The 19,659-nt window shown below is 47.1% G+C and overlaps 2 long non-coding RNA genes across 2 annotated transcripts; both read left to right on the top strand.

Moving 5' to 3' along the window:
- Positions 1-386: 386 nt before the first annotated feature.
- Positions 387-4,399, top strand: LOC134808908 (uncharacterized). The gene is made up of 4 exons (XR_010153112.1): positions 387-1,854; positions 1,943-2,100; positions 2,947-3,042; positions 3,924-4,399. It is a non-coding gene; the product is annotated as an uncharacterized LOC134808908 (long non-coding RNA).
- A 2,683-nt stretch (positions 4,400-7,082) lies between these two features.
- LOC134808909 (uncharacterized) lies at positions 7,083-15,475 on the top strand. The gene is made up of 3 exons (XR_010153113.1): positions 7,083-7,175; positions 10,100-10,204; positions 12,822-15,475. It is a non-coding gene; the product is annotated as an uncharacterized LOC134808909 (long non-coding RNA).
- The last annotated feature ends 4,184 nt before the right edge of the window (positions 15,476-19,659 follow it).

Raw genomic sequence — 19,659 nt, 5'->3', positions numbered from 1 at the left:
GAACAATCAAAAATTTCATAAAAGAAAAAAATCAATGACTCAGACATAAACCACAGTGTGGGGGAAAATATTTGTAAAATATTTTCTGTCCACAAAGTGAAAATGGTATCTCATGCAGTTTGGATGTGTATCTCCCTGACTCCTGGAGATGGTGCATATTCTTTTATGTTGACTTAAATTTTTTTTTCTGTGAATTGCCAATTCATGCCCTTTGACTATTTTTCTATTGGTTTGTCCTTTTTTAAAAAATCGATGTTTAGGTGCTTAAGTAATATGAAACCTATGCTTACATGTGTACTACAGATATTTTTCTAAGTATAATATTTGTCTTTTGATTACATTTGTTATGTTTTCCAAAGTTTTAATTTCATAGGATCAAATATGTTCATTTTTCCTGTGTAGTTTTTGTGTGTTCTTTGTTGTTTGATTTTGAGATGAAGTCTCCTTCTGTCACCCAGGCTGGAGTACAATGGCGTGATCTCGGCCCCCTGCCACCTCCACCTCCCGAGTTTAAGAGATTCTCCTGCCTCAGCCTCCCAAGTAGCTGGGATTACAGGCGCCTGCCACCAAGTCCAGTTAATTTTTGTATTTTTAGTAGAGATGGAGTTTTGCCATGTTGGCCAGGCTGGTGTTGAACTCCTGACCTCAGGTGATCTGTCTGCCTCAGCCTCCCAAAGTGCTTGGATTACAGACATGAGCCACCATGCCTGGCCTAGTTTTGTGTCTTATTTAAGGAGATTGTCTTTATTCCAATATTAATAGTTCCCTGAATTTTCCTCTAATTTTTACTTTTTTTTAACCTTTAGATTTCTAATTTATCTAAAGTTTATTTTTAGATGGAAGGGATTTAAGTTTATTTTGCTCCAGGAAGGTAATTGATAATGCCAACACAATTCATTAACTAAATCTTCCTTTTTTCATTCAGTTGAGATACCACTTTTATCATGTATTAAATTCCCATACATTTTTGAAATTACTTCTTTTCCTGTGCCAAGAATACTCTTTTCATTTCAGTAGCTTCTAAAGGAGCTATTAATAGCTGGTGAATCAAACCTCCCTTGCTATTCCTCAATTTCTAAATGTTCTTAGCTATTCTAAGACATTTATTCTTTCTGATAAGCATTAAACATATTTTGTCCTATTTAAAAAGCATAGTGAGGGAGCATGGGCTCGAGCCCACTGTGCTTCCAGTGCTTCCTTGGAGGAACAAAATTAAATTAGTGAGAGGTGCTTCTTGCCTCCAGGGCACTCCCAGTGCCTGGCACACAGCAGGCTGGGTGTTTGTTGAATGAATGCACGGTTGACTGCTACATCCACCCCACGACCTTAACACACACCATCAGCCTTGGAAGCAGAACTCCGGGACAGATCCGACGTGGCCACTGTCAATAGCCTTGAAAGCAGGAATGTTTGTCTCCGGTAAATAGAGAAGTGGCATCAGAGGGACAAGCTCCTCCGAAGTGTCAGGTGATTTCCCAAAGGATCCTTTGTGGGGAAATATTTAGGGAGCTCTAATTTGGAAGTCCTGTTTTCCCCCCAAATACCAGGACTCCTCCCCATGCTCAGGGGGAAACTCTACTGCAAGACCTCCCGTTTCCAGCAGCCCAGCAGCCCAGAGAGGCTCCTCCCTGCACAGAAGGGCTCAGGGCAGAGTCCTCTTTCCCGTCACTGGCTGCAATGCATTGAGGAGGACCCCAAGGCGGGGCCTGCGCGTCTGAACTGCCTTGGACTCTGGGGCGCCCTCGCTGGAGCTCCCCTCCTGGAACCCATTTCCTCCAGGAGAAACCTCAAGAATGAAGACGGGGTCTAAGGCGTGTGAGTCCAGGGGGGCCCCTTGCTACCTCAAACTGAGAGGTAAAATCTCGAACTAAATATATGACCAGCTTAATTACGTTTATCACCTGCATAAATGTCTCTTGAAAGAAATCTTATGTCTTTGCAGTCTGTGAAGCTGTTCTTGCCTGTCTGGAACAAGAAAAGAAGATAAACATGTAGTAAAATATAGGAAAACTTGATTGAAGAACTAGTGCATTTTATCTTTGGTGACTTTTTGCAAAGCCAGATCTGAAAAGGAAAAAAAAAAAAAAAGTCCTGCTGATGGTGGGTCCCTCCCAGAGCTCTCTTTCTTCTCCGTCAACCAATAGTTGTTTTTTCACAACGTGTGTAAAGAGAATTTAAGAAATTCTTCTGTCATTTAAGACTTGACGACCAGAAGGAATTCCACTATCTCCCTGAAAATAATTTCTCCTCGTCTGTCAATGACATCATGATTAACCTAATTTCCCAAGTTAAGTCATTTCTTCCTTTCTTCCACAAATATTTATTAAGTGCCTTCTAGATATCAGGCATTGTTCTAAGAATGGCAGCAAAGCCGTGAATGAAATAAAATCCCTCCCCTCATGGAGCATATAGACTAGAATGGGAGAGAAGGACAATGCACAAATTGATATGGTTTGGCTGTGTCCCCACCCAAATCTCATCTGGAATTACAGTTCCCATAATCCCCATGTGTCCTGGGAGGGACCCAGTGGGAGGTAATTGAACCATGGGGGCCATTACTCCCATGCTGTTCTCGTGATAGTGAGTTTTCATGAGATCTGATGGGTTTGTTTGTTTGTTTGTTTGAGACAGAGTCTCGTTCTGTTACCCAGGCTGGAGTGCAATGGTGCAATCTCAGCTCACTGCAACCTCCACCTCCCGGGTTCAAGCAATTCTCCTGCCCCAGCTTCCCGAGTGGCAGGGATTACAGGCACGTGCCACCATGCCCAGCTAATTTTTTGTATTTTTAGTAGAGGTGGGATTTCACCATGTTAGCCAGGATGGTCTCAACCTCCTGACCTCGTGATCCACCTGCCTTGGCCTCCTAAAGTTCTGGGATTACGGGTGTAAGCCACTGCACCCTGCTGATCTGATGGTTTTATAAGGTGTTTTTCCCCTTTTGCTCAGCACTTCTCCTTCCTGCCACCATGTGAAGAAGGACATGTTTGCTTCCCTTCAGCCAGGATTGTAAGTTTCCTGAGGCCTCCACAGCCCTGCAGAACTGTGAGTCAATTAAACCTCTTTTATTTATAAATTGTCCAGTCTTGGATATTTCTTCATGCAGTGTGAGAACAGACTAATACACAAATAAGAGAATAAAAATAAGAGATGGAGGTCACATTTCTAAGCTATGTCTGGGAGCATATATGGGGAATGGAGATTTTCTTCCCAGCCAGGTGTTATCTGATCCAAGTAACCATTTAGGGGAAAACACTTTGAAAATTGGTTGGAGCCCTTGCCAGAGTGTGGCTGTGGTTGACCGATTATGGTGAATCCTCATTTCTTGGACAGGGTTCTGAGTGATGGTGTTTGCTGTTCGAGGGGCTTGTGCAGAAAGAGCGCTTGGAAGAGCAGCTGCCACAGCTGGTGTGGGCAGGAAGCAGGTCTTTGGGCCAGAAACCTTTCTCTCAGTGGCCCTGGCAGGCCTGTGTTCTTGCGTCTTCTGGGGCTGCCCCTGGGCACCTGCCTTCCGACTGAACTGACCTCAGCCTTGGAGCCTCTGTGATTCTGTGTTCAGCCTCGGCCTTGCTACAGTCCGGGCCATCTTTCTCTTACTCCTTATCATGTCAACCCTGCTCCACACTGGAATGGTCAGATGCTAAGATGCTCTTCAGAGCTCAGTCACAAAAAACTTAATGTCAGTCTGCATCCTTGCCCGGCTTCCTTCTGACTCCACAGCTCCATGGTGACAGCAGCAAGGGCCAGTTGGGAACAAAGTGTGGGCAGTTGACAGGCACTGGGAACAGGGACAGGGGCTCTCCCTGGAATTGTCCCTTCTCTGGCCCATCCCTCTGCATCTTGATGTTACATTTCCCTGGGCAGAATGAGCGGGTAGGGCGTATTTCTGAAAAAGCAGCAATTTACCCTTTCTTTGTACTTTTCAGAATCCCTGGTGGACTCTCCCATTTGGTGGCATTACCTGATTATCTGTGTGCCCACCATGTAGCTCCCGGGCTCTCTGCCCACGGCTTGTTCTACATCAGAAAGGGAAACTGCAGTGACCCCCTCCCTGCCCTCCGGAGCCTCCTTCACCATCGAGGTGGCTTGGAAAACCCAGATGTAAAAGCTTTAAGGCAGAAGGGGGAAAGCACTGCGGTAATAAGGATGAAACTGCCCGCAGCAGGTGCTGGCAAAGTCAGCTCTCGGCGCCTTGTTCTTCCCGTTTGATCACCGCTTCTCAGCCCTCTCCTCCTCCCACCTCCGCACCCACCCTGCCCCTCTCTCCTCTCTATGGTCTTTGTTTTCCTCCCTCCCCTTCCCCAACACACATCCATGCATGTTCACACACATAGATAAAGGTCTCGCCTTTCAAGACATTTAAAATAAAGTTGGAAGAAATATATGTATAGTGTAAAGAACACTTCTATGTCTGGATTTGCTTGTTAACATTTTGCCCCATTCACTTTATCGTTTGTGTGTGCGTCCTCTCTTGCTCTGAAGCATTTGAAAAGTTGCTTACGTACCTCAGACCTTTGGCCCTAACAGTTTTGGGCATATTTCCTAAGAAAAGGGATATTCCCTTATGTAACCACTGTACAGTCATCAATGTCAGCAGATTGAACATGGACACAATACTTCCGTCTGATCGGTTTTTGTTTTTTTTTAGACAGAGTCCCACTCTGTCGCCTAGGCTGGAGTGAAGTGGTACAGTTTCAGCTCACTGCAACCTCCGCCTCCTGGGTTCCAGCAGTTCTCCTGCCTCAGCCTCCTGAGTATCTGGGATTATGGGCACCAGGCCTGGCTAATTTTTTTTGTATTTTTAGTAGAGATGGGGTTTCGTCATGTCGGCCAGGCTGGTCTCTAACTCCTGACCTCAGGTCGATCCACCTACCTCGGCCTCCCAAAGTGCTGGAATTACAGGCTTGAGCCACCGTGCCTGGCCAGATCTGCTGTTTGAATTCAAATCTTGTGGGTTGACACAATGAAGTCATTCATAGCCTTCCTCCGAGCCCGGGGTCCAGCCCAGGGTTGGGCAAGACCCTGTTCTCTCTCTTTAGCCTTCTTCAGTCGGGAACATCCCACAGCCTTTCTTTTCTTTTCTTTCTTTTTTTTTTTTTTGGAGACAGAGTCTCACTCTGTTGCCCAGGCTGGAGGGCAGTGGTGTGATCTTGGCTCACTGCAACCTCCACCTCCAGGGTTCAAGCGATTCTCCTGTCTCAGCCTCCCAAGTAGCTGGGATTCAGGCGTGTGCCACCATGCCCAGCTAATTTTTGTATTTTTAGTAGAGACGGGGTTTCACCATGTTGGTCAGGTTGGTCTCGAACTCCTGACATCAGGTGATCCGCCCACCTCAGCCTCCCAAAGTGCTGGGATTACAGGCGTGAGCCACCATGCCCGGCCCCCACAGCCTTTCTTTTTAAAGAATACTCCCCTCCTTTGATAATGGATGGCCCTTCATTTGGGGTTTGTCCTGTGTTTCCCCACGAGTAGACAGAGGTTTTGACTCTTTGGCTGGGACCCCATGCTGAGGGTGCTGGCCCAACTCTGAGCATCCCCTCTAGGGCCCTCTAGGTCCCACCACCCTTCACTAGGGACATCACTGTCCACCACCGATGAAGTTGTGCCCAATTTCTCCACTGCAGAATCGCTGTTTCTTTTTCCTCCCTGCAACTGAGGAGCAGCTGGGGAGGTGCTTTCCGATGACGCCGTTTCCCGTCAGAACATCCTCCTGGCCACACCTCCCCGGATGAGTCCCGCCTGCCGCACCCTTCACCCTTCCGAGGGTTTCACATCCTCTTTTCTCCCAGGAGTCGGACAACCATGTGCTGCTGACCTCAGCAGGATAATCATGGCCTAAGCTGTTCTTCTGGGGGTGAACTTCCTTAGGGAGTTCTCCCGACATTGATACACTCCCTGATAAACACTGCAGAGAAGAGCAGGGCTGGCCAGGGCTGACTCGCCTGGATTGTCTAAAATATGACAGTGGTTCACGGAGCGGGACTCTGTGCATTCGTTAAACGCTATCGGCAGTTTTTCAGACTTTGCATGCATTGCGTATTTACTAAACTTTGGGGACAAGCTCAGTGATATCACTCCCTTAAAGCTGGTCCTTGGTCCCCGCTGTTAGCCTGCCTGGATGATGCGCGCAGGTGAGGAGTTTCTGGTGCTCTCAGTTCTGCAGGTGCGGATGGAATCGTTACTCTGAGTCCCCTCCCTGCAGGGGCGCTGCCTATTAAAGAGCATTCCCTACCAGCCACTCACCTTCTCCGCAAGCTGCACACTTTCCTATCCCCTGCCTTGCCTCTTCTGTGGCGACGCAACGATAACGTCGTTGAATGGCTTGTTAATGGTGTTTTCACTAAATGCATCAGAGATACGAGTATTACCCACCATGATGATTCACTCGGGAACGCGTAGGGCTGCCCATAACTGAATGGCCACCAGTGGTGGTGTGGGCAGATAGAGATGTGTTTTTCTCTATGACAAAGAGGCACGTGTTTCAGCTGCCCCTACCGTTGCCACAGAGGCTGTCATCCTCCTGAAAGCCCACCGTGGCGGTGCGATGACCTGGACGGCCCAGGAGTGGGTCTGCATTCAGGGCAGGAGAAGGGATGTGATGGAGACCGTGCCATCTGCATCTGTCCCTTTTAGCAAGGAAGTGTGTGCTTTCCCACAGGCTCATCTCAGGGCCTCCCCTGGACTTGGCCTTCCTAGGATCATTAGTGAAGGATGCAGCGGGGAAGGGCTTGGGCACGGCGTCGAGTCTGCTGATCTGTAACACCTGCTGACCTGTCAGCTTCATTTACTGTTCAGCTACACTGGCCACTTTCCAACCGCTAGGTAGACGCAGAAGTTAATGGCTCCTGGTGGATCCATAAATAGCTCTTCTCCGATATTAGAGAATAAGACACAGGCAGACTCATAGACGGCTGGCATCCTTTCTTCCCCTTCACTAGTCTGCACTCCTGACGTCCCATCTGCGGCTTGGGGAGAAGACGGGTGACGGTGTCTCATCCCATAAAAAGAGGCCTGCTAATCCCAGTAGAACAACCCAAGGCACCGCACTTTAAAAAGCAACGACCCAATTTTGATGTTTTGGAAAAGAAGAAAGCCAAGTTGCCCTTATTTAGAAGTTAGGAGCAGCTGTCACAAAACAGTTTCATGCACACGGCAGGAGAAGAAATAGGGTTTACAAGGTAAGGCACAGCGGGAAAACGCACGCGGGGGACAGCCCCACATACCCCCATCTGCCCTGCGGCTAGCTCCTCTCTCTAGCTTCTCCCCTGCTCTGTGCGTGTCTCATGGGGTCTCCCAGCCGGAGATGGGGAAGGAAAGGAGAGAGGGGCTGGCTACTTATTCCTCAGCCCCTCCCTGTTGGCTCGAGGTGGTCTCCTGCACCCCCGACCAGAGGCCTGGGCTCCATGCAGCACTCTCCACACAGCTTGGTCCTGGTAGATGCTCCCTCCCTTGCCCTGCAGGCCCAGCCGTGCTAGTGGTTTCCTGCTCTTCCGGCCCTGTCCTGCACTCTCCCTCTGTGGTCTCTTTTTTTTTTTCTTTTGAGACACAGTCTTGCTCTATCACCCAGGCTGGAGTGCAGTGGGATGATCTTGGCTTACTGCAACCTCCGCCTCCTGGTTTAAGCGATTCTCCTGCCTCAGCCTCCCGACTAGTTGAGACCACAGGTGCACTCCACCACGCCCAGCTAATTTTTGTATTTTTAGTAGAGACAGGGTTTCACCATGTTGGCCAGGCTGGTCTCGAACTCCTGACTTCAAGTGATCCACCCGCCTCAGCCTCCCAAAGTGCTGGGATTACAGGCATGAGCCACCACACCTGGCCTGTTTTTTGTTTTTTTTTTAATTAAAAAAAAAAAACAGAGATGGGTTTTTGCTATGTTGCCCAGGCTGGTGTCGAACTCCTGGGCTCAAGTGATCCTCCCGCCTCAGCCTCCCAAAGTGCTGGGATTACAAGCGTGAGCCACCATGACCGACCTCCATGGTCTCTTTCGACCCTGGCCTCACTGCTATAAACCACCCCTTTGTTAAACTCGCCAGGATACCCAGTCTGAATGTCTGGATCCTTGACTCTCACAGAGATGGATGGAGAGAAATGAAGGAAAAATGGTGGACAGGGCAAGGGAAACGAGGGCAGAAGGAAAAGGAAAGGAAATGAGAGCTAAAGATGGGAGAAAGGAAAGGTGAGGGTGAGACCCCAGCAGACTGGCAAGAAGCCGGGACAGAAAAGCTTGCGGAAGTGGGAGGAAGGAAAGACGGGATCAAGCCCCACAGGCGCCCTCGGGCGTGCTGCAGGGAGCCAGGGGCTGGGTGCCTCTCACTGGTCTGTGTGTGACAGGAATCTTCTTCTGCTCCTTGACCTTGTCCTGTGTCCTCCAGCAGCCTCGGAAAAAAAAAATCACTTCTGTATTTTGTAAAGTTTTTTTTTTGTTTTTGTTTTATTTTTACTTTGTTGCTTTTAGGTTTTTCTTTTTTCTTTTTTGAGACAGGGTCTTTCTCTGTCACCCAGGCTGAAGTGTAGTGGTGCATGATCATGGCTCCTGCAGCCTCAACCTCTTGGCTAAAGCGATCCTCCTGTTTCAGCCTCCCAAGTAGCCGGGACCACAGACATGTGCCACCATGTCTGGATATATATAACATATATATCATATATAATATATAACATATATATCACATATATATCATATATAACATCATATATAACATATATCACATAATATATAACATAATATATAACACATATAATATATAACATATATATCATATATAATATGTAACATATATATCAGATATAATATATAACATATTCAAGACCAGCCTGGGCAACATAGCAAGACTCCATCTCTTCTAAAATCATATATATGTAATATATTATATGTAATATATTACATATATAACATATTACATATATATAAAACATACATACATTACATATATTATACATAATGCACATATTACATATAACACATAGCATATATTACACATAATATATAACATATCACATATATATTACATATATTACATATAATATATAATGCATATCACATACAATATACAACATATATTGCATATATAACATACATATAACACATATTACATATAATATATAACATATATATGATTTTAGAAGAGATGGAGTCTCACTATGTCGCCCCGGCTGGTCTTGAACTCCTGGCCTCAAGTGATCCCCCTGCTTCAGCCTCTTAAAGTGCTGAGATTACAGGTGTGAGCCACCGTGCCTGGCCTGGCTCCACCATCTTTAACTGCTCTGGCTCTAACCATCACATCTGCATCCCAAAGAAAGGGAATAGGTTGGAGAAGCATGTGCCTCCTCCCAAAAGACACTTCATTCACACCCCCTGTGCTCACCTGCACTGGTGCACTGGCCAGGACACAGTCTCGTGGCAGCCACACCTCGCTGCAAGGGAGTGGGGACAAGTCAGGCGGTGTGTGCCCTGCTAGCGTTTGGGAAGGAGGACAATGGTTACTGGGGGACCCGCTGTCTCAGCCAGGGGAACAGCTGAGTTTCCCTGAGTTTTATCTTTGGTGAATCTGAGCTTGTGTGGCTGGCTGGAGAGGAGGCCTCAGTGGGAGCAGTGAGGGTCCACTGGGCTCCAGAGGTGAACTGGAAAAGCCCCATTAGTGGAGGTGGCTCTGAGAGCCAGTCCCGCTCAGCCCCTCTCCTCTGTGACTCTCACAAGCCCCACCCTGCCAAGTGTAAAGTGGGGGCTAGGAAGAGCCATTGCAGACCCTTTACGCAATGCCGGGCTGCTCGTGGGCTCTCCAGCACTGGTAATTCTTCGGTTTATAAGAATTCATAGTCTATCATCATAGGATGGTCACGGCAGGTCTCGGTACCTATTTGTTCATGGCTGCAGAGGCTCTCCAAGGGTTCTGATGGAGACCGGGCACTTGCTCTGAGCGGAATGACCCCCACAGCCTGCCCGGGAGATGAACATACCTGATCCCGCCACTCCGGTGGGCATTACGCTCAGGCAAGCATAGCATGTTTGCAGAAGAGCCCAGTTTCAAACAAGGCTGCAGTTGAGGCAGAGCGACCCAAGCGGTGAGTTCTGATTTTCCTCGTCTTTCCTTGTCCCTGGAAGAATCGTCCACTGACCACAGATGACATCGTGTTCAGGCAGTGGTGGCAGTTCCTCAAGGACCAAACGTCCCAGCCAGATTGGTTGGCCTTGTTCCTGATGATCAAGGTAACACAGGATGTGTGTGTGTGTGTGTGTGTGTGTGTATGTGTGTGTGTGTGTGTGTGTGTTGGGAGGTGCCTTTGTGGCTCCGGTGGGCCATCCTGAAACAACCACCCGCATCGTTCCCAGAATTCCATAGGCTTCTCTGCAGGTGAGTCACTGCTGGAGCAGAGCTGAGTGCAAAGGTCCAGGCTTTAGGCCTCAGGCCAGACCCCGGCGGCCCCAAGAGACTCCAGCCATTGGCAGTCAGAGGCAGGAGGGGTCCAGGATCATCCTCTGGCTGGTTGACCAGAGGGAGCTTGGCACATCTGGAGAAATGGATGTCAAGATTGTATGACCTTTCTTTTTTTTTTTTTTTGAGACAGAGTCTCACTTTGTCGCCTAGGCTGGAGTGCAGTGGTGTGATCTCGGCTCACTGCAACCTCCACCTCCTGAGTTCAGTGATTCTCCTGCCTCAGCCTCCTGAGTAGCTGGGACTACAGGTGAACACCACCACGCCCAGCTAATTTTTATATTTTTAGTAGAGACCTGGTTTCACCATGTTGGCCAGGCTGGCTTCGAACTTCTGACCTCAGGTGATTGGCCCACCTTGGCCTTCCAAATTGCTGGGATTATAGCCATGAGCCACCATGCCTGGCCTGTATGACCTTTCTTATCTAAGCTTTTCTCTCTCTCTTTTTTTTTTTGAAACAGGGTCTTGCTCTGTTGCCCTGGCTGGAGTGCAGTGGTATGATCACGGCTCACTGCAGCCTCAACCTCCCTGGCTCAGGCGATCCTCCTGTCTCAGCCTCCCAGATAGCTGGGACCACAGGCGCATGCCACCATGCCGAGCTAATTTTTTTGGTTTACTTTTTGTAGAGATGAGATCTGTGTTGCCCAGGCTGGTCTTAAATTCCTGGACTCAATGATTCTCTCACCTTGGCCTCCCAAAGTGTTGGGATTATAGATGTGAGCCACTGCGCCCAGCCTAAACTTTTGAGGGAAGTTGAAAATTAGGCAACTTGATATTCTAATTTTTGGCAAAATTCAGGTATGTCAGCATTCTGTGTTGCTGATTAAAGGAGAACCCATACTCTTTGGACTCCAACCACTTTAAAATCTATTGTTATTTAATAATATAATATGATGATTATCAAAATTAAATAATATAAGGGATAATGAATAATAATTCAACATTCCTCAGACTATAGATATTATTCCTAAGATTGTAATAATATTATTAACATCTCTCATATAATACATTTTGTTTTAAATTTAGTACCAAGGAAGGATGCTATTTTTTTCTTCTTGCAGAACAGACACACTTTCCTTTTTTCAGAGAGCCAGTACCACCCTTCTGCGTTTCTGTTTGTGTTGGCTTCCAGTAAACTTGTAGTAAAATTCAATGTGTAGCTCAGCCCCAGCCCCCAAACACTGGGAGAGAATGAAAGTTACTTTTATTCTTAGGCCACAGTGCGAAGTCTCGACACTGTTACAGATTTTATGCTGAAACTCTCCAATTGAACACAGAACATCACAAAATTCCTGGTTTCTGGACTATCAAATGTACGTGGAAATCATCAGCCTGGCATTTTGCAATGGCGTGATCTCGGCTCTCTGCAGCCTCCGCCTCCTAGGTTTAAGCGATTCTCCTGCCTCAGCCTCCTAAGTAGCTGGGATTACAGGTGCCCGCCAACATGCCTGGCTAATTTTTGTATTTTTAGTAGAGACAGGGTTTCACCATGTTGGCCAGCCTGGTCTCGAACTCCTGACCTCAGGTGATCCACCTGCCTCGGCCTCTCAAAGTGTTGGGATTACAGGTGTGAGCCACCGCGCCCAGCCGGGTTCTTTTATACCCATTTTACAGAAGGGGAGGCCGAGGACAAAGAAGAATAATGCATCACTTACACTTTCACAGCTGGTGAATGAGAGGGAGGGGAGGGTTGGGTTTCAACCAGGCCTGCTGAGGTAATGTTTCCTGTGGTACAGAATCACTTGAGAGATCCTACTGTCTATTTAGAACACCCAAAGGATTTAGAAATGGAAAAAAGCATGGTTTTGGGACAGCTTAGTTCTCCTTCCTCATTTGGTGGTTGAGGAGCCTGAGCTCCGTGTGGTGAAGGTCGCGTCCAAGGTCACCGGCAGGAGTTGGAGAGCCCGCTCTCTCTCACAGGCGTCACTGTTAGAAAAGATTCACATACACACATACACACACACAAACACACACATACACACACACATACACACACACACACACACACATACACATACACACACATACACACACACACATACACACACACACACATACACACACACACACATACACACACACACACACACACACACACACACACACGAGAAAGCAAGGGCCCGCCTTGAAAGCTTGCTGTTGGCTTCCCAGGCTGAGTTGAGCACTGAATGGTGACTTGAGAACTTCCTTTTGCTCGGTTCAGTTGTGCAGATATAAGTGAAGTCAGTCTGTGGTCAGGTGTCTTACTTCAATACAAAATTATCTTGCGACAGTGACTCGGGTGGTTTTCCATTTCCCTTATTGCATCTCAGTTAGTCCCACACACAGAAGGATCCTTCAAGCTTTTAAAGGGTCTGGGACTTTTTTTTCACTTTTTTTTTTTTTTTCCAGACAGGGTCTTGCTGTCACCCAGGCTGGAGTGCAATGGAGCAATCTCATCTCACTGCAGACTCAACCTCCCAGGATCAAGCCATCCTGCCACTTCCGTCTCCCAAGTAGCTGGGACTACAAGCAGACACCCCCATGTCTGGCTGTTTTGTTTTGTTTTTTAGTAGAGATGAATTCTCACTATGTTGCTCATGCTGGTCCTGGGCTTCAACGATCCTCCCACCTCAGCCTCCCAAAGTGCTGAGACTGCGGGTAGGAGCCACGGTGTCCAGCTCCATTTTTCACTTTTAAGTCTTTTTTCCCTGGGGTATGTCTCTACCTGCATCAGCGATATTCAGACCAACGCGGACTCTGACTTGCTTTCCTTGCTGCCCTCTCGTTAACTGCACTTTGGGAAACAGGCAAAGGACTCTGTTGGGTGGGAGTCACCTCAGAGCATCACCGAGGCTCCCCAGCTCCGAGCTCTCTCCCCTCCCTACATCCTGGTAGCCTTGGGATAGTTACCAACTGCTTACAGATGATCGGAGTGAAAAATCCACAGTGTAAGACAGACATAAAGCATTTCGTATATATGATGAGCCTCTTATAATACGTAGGGGGTTGAAGGGGCTTAAGTGTCCTCCATAGTCCCTCAATATAGGGAGGTGGGACATCTCACAGGTAAGTGATTTGCTCACGGTCTTGCCCACAAGTTAGCAGCAAATCTGGGGCTGGGATTCACGTTCCTAAGTCCTCACCCATCACACCACGAGGGTGACAGACTTCCCTATTCAGAGTCCACAACTGAGAAAGGGACTTTCCTTTACTCTGTCCAAATAGGGAGCCCCGGGGAGTCCAGAGGATGGGGCTCCTGCGTGGCCCATTATTTTATTTTATTTTATTTTATTTTTGTACTTTAAGTTCTGGGATACATGTGCAGAACATGCAGGTTTGTTACATAGTTATACACGTGCCATGGTGGTTTGCTGCCCCCATCAACCGGCCGTCAACATTAGGTGTTTCTCCTAATGCTATCCCTCCCCTAACCCCCCAACCCCTGGCCCATTCTTATTAGTTATGTAGGCAGTTGTCTAAAATGTGTGTGTCTTAGTTCATCCCTGCTGCTGTAACAAAAATATCTGACACCGGGTCATTTAAACAGAAATGGATTTCTCACCGTTCTGGAGTCTGGGAAGTCCAAGATCCAGGCGCCAGCAGGTTGAGTGTCTGGTGAGGACCTGGCCTCTGCTTCCAAGGTAGCACGATGTTGCTCAGGTGGCAGAAGGGACAAACGGCTCCCTGGCACCTCTTTTACAAGGGTTCTCATCCCGCTCATTAGCACTCAGCTCCATGACCTCATCGCTGGAAAAAGGCCCCTCTTGTTAATACCATTGCCTTGGGGAGTCTGTTCCAGCCTGGGACTTTGTGGGGACATCAACATTTAGACCACAGCCACATGGAAAATGGCTTCAGACAAACACCATGTAACTGGATTCGATAACTGTCTGTTGCACACCTACTCTTTGTAGGAAGGCCTGATGAAGGGTTCAGAGCTAGCAAGACAGAACTCTACACGAGAGAGCAACTAATTCAGAGAAAGGGCCGGACTGTCCTTCCCGGACAACCCTGGAAAGGCTTCTCGGGGGGGCACCATCAGGGTGTTGGAACACCAAGGTAGGGGGCCAGATCTGGCGGCCGTGGACCGGGAAAGCTTCGCAACTGGTTCTCATTCTACGTAAGTCTTGGGAGATGGGGTAAAATTTCAATTTGAGGAGTTCAGGGAGAGTGTGAAGTGGCTTTTAAGATGAATCTTGGCGGAGAGGAGGGATTGTCTTTGAAAGGGGCAACATGTCCCAGTAGAGGAAATTTAAAAATCGGTTTTATGGAAAAAAGAAAAAGATAGTTTTCTTTCCCTATTTATTTATTTATTTTTTTGGTGGGGGGATGGAGCCTCTGTCACCAAGCTGGAGTGCAATGGCATGATCTTGGATCACTGCAGTCTCTGCCTCCTGGGTTCAAGCAATTCTTCTGCCTCAGCTTCCTGAGGAGCTGGGACTACAGGTGCGCGCCACCATGCCAGCTAATTTTTGTATCTTTAGTAGAGGTGGGGTTTCACCATATTGGCCAGGCTGGTCTTGAACTCCTGACCTCGTGATCCACCCACCTCGACCTCCCAAAGTGCTGGGATTACAGGCATGAGCCACCGTGCCCGGCCCCCTGATTATTTTTACGGAGGCCCTGCTTGATATTTGGTTTTCTGTGCTTTTTTTGCAATGAGGGTTGACAGCTTGGCTCCTGGCTGCCGTGGATGATCGAGTCATTACCTTATCTCCAAAACCAAGTTATTGGTTAAACTACATCAAGATGAGAGCTAGAGTTCCTAGATTGTTCCTAGATTATCATCCCAAAGCACTGTTTAGTATATTTCTTCACTTTGGTATATTTCCTCCCCTCTCATCTTCACTTGCATTTCTTCACCCTGTGCCTACTCACCTGTTTAGCTTTTTCACCAAACAGGAAATTTATTAGGGCAAATCTCGAACCTCAAGGCGTCCTTGGGAAGTGTGGCCCGCCATTGTCTCCCGGGCCAGTAATTCAATCCAGTGATTTCACTTATTTTATGTAATTTATTCTGAAAACTTAGTCAAAAAAATAAATATGCCACTTTTTAATATAAATAAGTAGAATTTGTCTCAATATAAATCAGCAGCCAGGTTTAAACAATTCTGTTAAAATATACATAACATAAAATTGGCCACTTTTACCATTTTAAGTGCACAATCCTGGGCATTCAGTACATTCACGTTGTTGTGCAGCCGCCGCCAGCATCCATCTGCAGAACTTCTTCTATCCCAAACTGAAACTCCACACCCACGAAACACTCACTCCCCATCCGCCCTGCCCCGGCCTCTGGTAATCGCTAATCTCCTTTCTGTCTCTACGAATTTGACTCCTCTAGGTGGTCAATTTATACCTCATATAAATGGAATCCGGCAATATTTGGTCTTTCATGTTTGGCTCGTTTTGACTGGCATAATGTCTTCATTTTGTAAACAGCCAGGTTTTTAAGTTTTTTGTTGTGGGCCAGGTGCAGTGGCTCACGCCTGTAATCCCAGCACTTTGGGAGGCTGAGGCGGGTGGATCACCTGAGGTCAGGAATTCGAGACCAGCCTGGCCAATGTGGTGAAACCGTGTCTCTACTAAAAACACAAAAATTATCCGGGCATGGTGGCTATGACTGTAATCCCAACTACTCGGGAGGCTGAGGCAGGAGAATCCCTTGAACCCGGGAGGTGGAGGCTGCAGTGGGCTGAGGTTGTGCCACTGCACCCCAGCCTAGGTGACAGAGCAAGACTCCATCTCAAAAGAAGTAATACAGACATTCTATTTCTAACTTTTTGTATCAAGTAAGATAGCTATTTAGTTTTATTTTTTCCAAATCATTTCAACACTGTGTATTGTGTAAATCCCCCCATGCTTTCCAATATTATATTTGTCATGTGCTAAATTCTCAGACATACCTGGATCTTTTTTTTTTTTTTTTTTTTTTTTTTTTTTTTTTTGAGACAGAGTCTCACTCTGTCACCCAGGCTGGAGTGCAGTGGCACAATCTCGGCTCACTGCAAGATCCGCCTCCCGGGTTCACGCCATTCTCCTGCCTCAGCCTCCTGAGTAGCTGGGACTACAGGCGCCCGCCACCGCACCCGGCTAATTTTTTGTATTTTTAGTGGAGACGGGGTTTCACTATGTTAGCCAGGATGGTCTCGACCTCCTGACCTCGTGATGTGCCCGCCTCGGCCTCCCAAAGAGCTGGGATTACAGGTGCCCGCCACCGCGCCCAGCCTACCTGGGTCTTTTTCTGAACTTCAGTTTTCTTCCACTGATCATTTGTCTATGCTTTGGTCACTGCCATATAGTTTTAATAACAAGAGCTTACTGTACATTTTCTTCTTTGAGGCAGCGTCTTGTTCTGTCTCCCAGGCTGGAGTGCAGCGGCACAATCATAGCTCATTGCAACCTTGAACTCTTGAGTTCATGCAATGCTTCTACCTCAGCCTCCCAAGTAGCTGGGACTATAGGCATGAGCTACTGTGCCCGGCCTATTTTTATATCCGATAGAGAAAGGTTTCCTGAACTTTCTTCTTTTTAAAAATGTTTGGCTAATTTTCTTTCAAGCATTCTTCCAAGTGTACTTTGAAATTCAACTTAAGTTAAAACAAACAAACAGAAAACAACGCAACGTAATTCTGATTGGGTCTGTATTGTATATGGAAGAATTGGCATGTTTTGTATGATTACATTTTTCCTACCCAGGAACACGAAATATCTCTCCTTTTGTTCAGGTACCTTGTCCTCCAGGGAATTACTGCAGTTTTCTACTCCAAGCATTGTGTATTTGTTGAGTTTATCTGAAAATTCTTTTTACTTTTAGTAGCTATTTGAAATGGAAACTTTAAAAGTTTGTGTTTTCCAAATGGTTACTGCTGACACATATGTGTAAATACTCATCCGTTTGGTAATTTTTTAGTTACGTAAGCTAGATTTCCTCGTTAATCATGTCATTGGCCAACAGGAACATGTTTATCCCTTCTTCTTCTGCATTTACACCCTCTGGCCCCGGCCTTGGGCATAGGATACAGGACTTCGAGACGGCAGTGCCTCTTCCAGGAAGGCCTCTGGAATTTCATCCCTCAAGATGATAGTGCCTTTGGCTTTTGGTTTCAATATGTACATACATTTTATAATGTTAAGCAAGTTTCACTGTTTTTCTGGTTTGCTAAGAGATTTCTTTTTTAGTGAGAACATTTTCTAAATGTTATCAAGTGCCTTTCGGTAGCTATTGAAATGTTATTGAAATATTCAAATGGTCTCTCACTTTTAGTTTATTCATATAACAATTTACTTGGGTAAATATCTTAATTTGAACCAAACTTACATTCTGGAATCAAGCCTATTGAGTCATGGGATTTTTTTTTTTTTGAGATGGAGTCTCACTCTGTTGCCCAGGCTGGAGTGCAGTGGCGTGATCTCGGCTCACTGCAAGCTCTGCCACCCGGGTTCACGCCATTCTCCTGCTTCAGCCTCCCAAGTAGCTGGGATTACAGGCACCCGCCACCATGCCCAGCTAATTTTTTTGTATTTTTAGTAGAGATGGGGTTTCACTGTGTTAGCCAGGATGGTCTCGATCTCCTGACCTCATGATCCGCCTGCCTCAGCCTCCCAAAGTGCTGGGATTACAGGTGTGAGCCACCATACCTGGCCGGGATCACTTTTATTTTTTTAGAGAGAGGGTTTCACCATGTTGCCCAGGCTGGTCTCAAATTCCTGGGCTCAAGCAATCTTCCCACCTTGGCCTCCCAAAATGCTGGGATTACAGGTGTGAGCCACCGCACCCAGCCTCCTAAGGATCATTTTTAATAGGGACAGTTACTGCCCACTTGCTGATGGTTGATTTGGGTTCTTGAATCTCTCGTTTCCCGTGAGACATTGATCTCTCATTTTCCTTGACTACTTTGGTCAGTCTTTGCTAGCAAAGCCTTCACTTTTATAAAATAACCTAGGAAAACCTTCACTTTATAAAAATAATCTCTTGCCTGTAATCCCAACACTTTGGGAGGCCGAGGCGGGAGAATTGCCAGAGGCCAGGAGTTTGAGACTGGCCTGGGCAATATAGTGAGACCCCGTCTCTATGAAAAAAAAGATAAAATAATCTCTTCAGGGGTTCTGTAGTAATTTAAATAACATGGAAATTATATATTCATGGAAGGTTTGTCAGAATCGGTAAAATGGTGTTGGCCTGGCAACCTCTGGGGGGAAGGGAGAGGGGGAGAAGTTTGTTTTTGTTTTTGAGACAGTCTCTGTCGCTCAGGCTGGAGTGCAGTGGCGTGATCTCAGCTCACTGCAACCTCCGTTTCCTGGGTTCAAGTGATTCTAGTGCCTCAGCCTCCCAAGTAGCTGAGATTACAGGTGCCTGCCATCACGCCCTGCTAATTTTTGTATTTTTAGTAGAGATGGGGCTTTGCCATGTTGCCCAGGGTGGTCTTGAACTCCTGGGCTCAAGTGACCTGCCTGCCTTGGCCTCCCCAAGTGCTGGCATTACAGGTGTGAGCCGCCCACTGCGCCCAGCCTGTTTTCGTTTTTTTGATTTTTGTTTTTGGCTCAAACCAGCAGTCCCCAACCTTTTTGGCACCAGGGACGAGTTTTGTGGAAGAAAATTTTTTCCATGGATGGGGGCAGGGGTGGGGGATGGTTTCAGGATGATTCAAGCACGTTACATTGATTGTGTACTTTATTATCATTACATTGTAATATATAATGAAATCCTTATACAACTGCGCTATCATGAAGAATCAGTGGGAGCCCTGAGCTTGTTTTCCTGCAACTAGACAGACCCATCTGGGGGTGATGGGAGATGGTGACAGGTCATCAGGCATTAGATTCTCATAAGAAGTCCACAACCGCTGGGCGCGGTGGCTCAGGGGCTGGGCTCGGTGGCTCACGCCTGTAATCCCAGCACTTTCGGAGGCCCAGGAGGGCAGATCACAAAGTCAGGAGATCAAGACCATCCTGGCTAACACGGTGAAACCCTGTCTCTACTAAAAATACAAAAAAATTAGCCAGGCATGGCCGTGGGCACCTGTAGTCCCAGCTACTGGGGAGGCTGAGGCAGGAGAATGGCGTGAACCTGGGAGGCGGGGCTTGCAGTGAGCCGAGATTGCACCACTGCACTCCAGCCTGGGGGACAGAGCGAGACTGTGTCTCAAAAGAAAAAAAAAAAAAAAGCCCACAACCTAGATCCCTCGCATGCGCAGTTTACAATACTGTTCGTGCTCCTCTGAGAATCAAATGCCACCACTGATCT

This window comes from Pan troglodytes, chromosome 19, assembly GCF_028858775.2.
Source record: "Pan troglodytes isolate AG18354 chromosome 19, NHGRI_mPanTro3-v2.0_pri, whole genome shotgun sequence".
Lineage (NCBI taxonomy): Eukaryota > Metazoa > Chordata > Mammalia > Primates > Hominidae > Pan > Pan troglodytes.
Note: the sequence above shows the minus strand (reverse complement) of the source record. Positions and strands in the feature narration are given on the sequence as shown.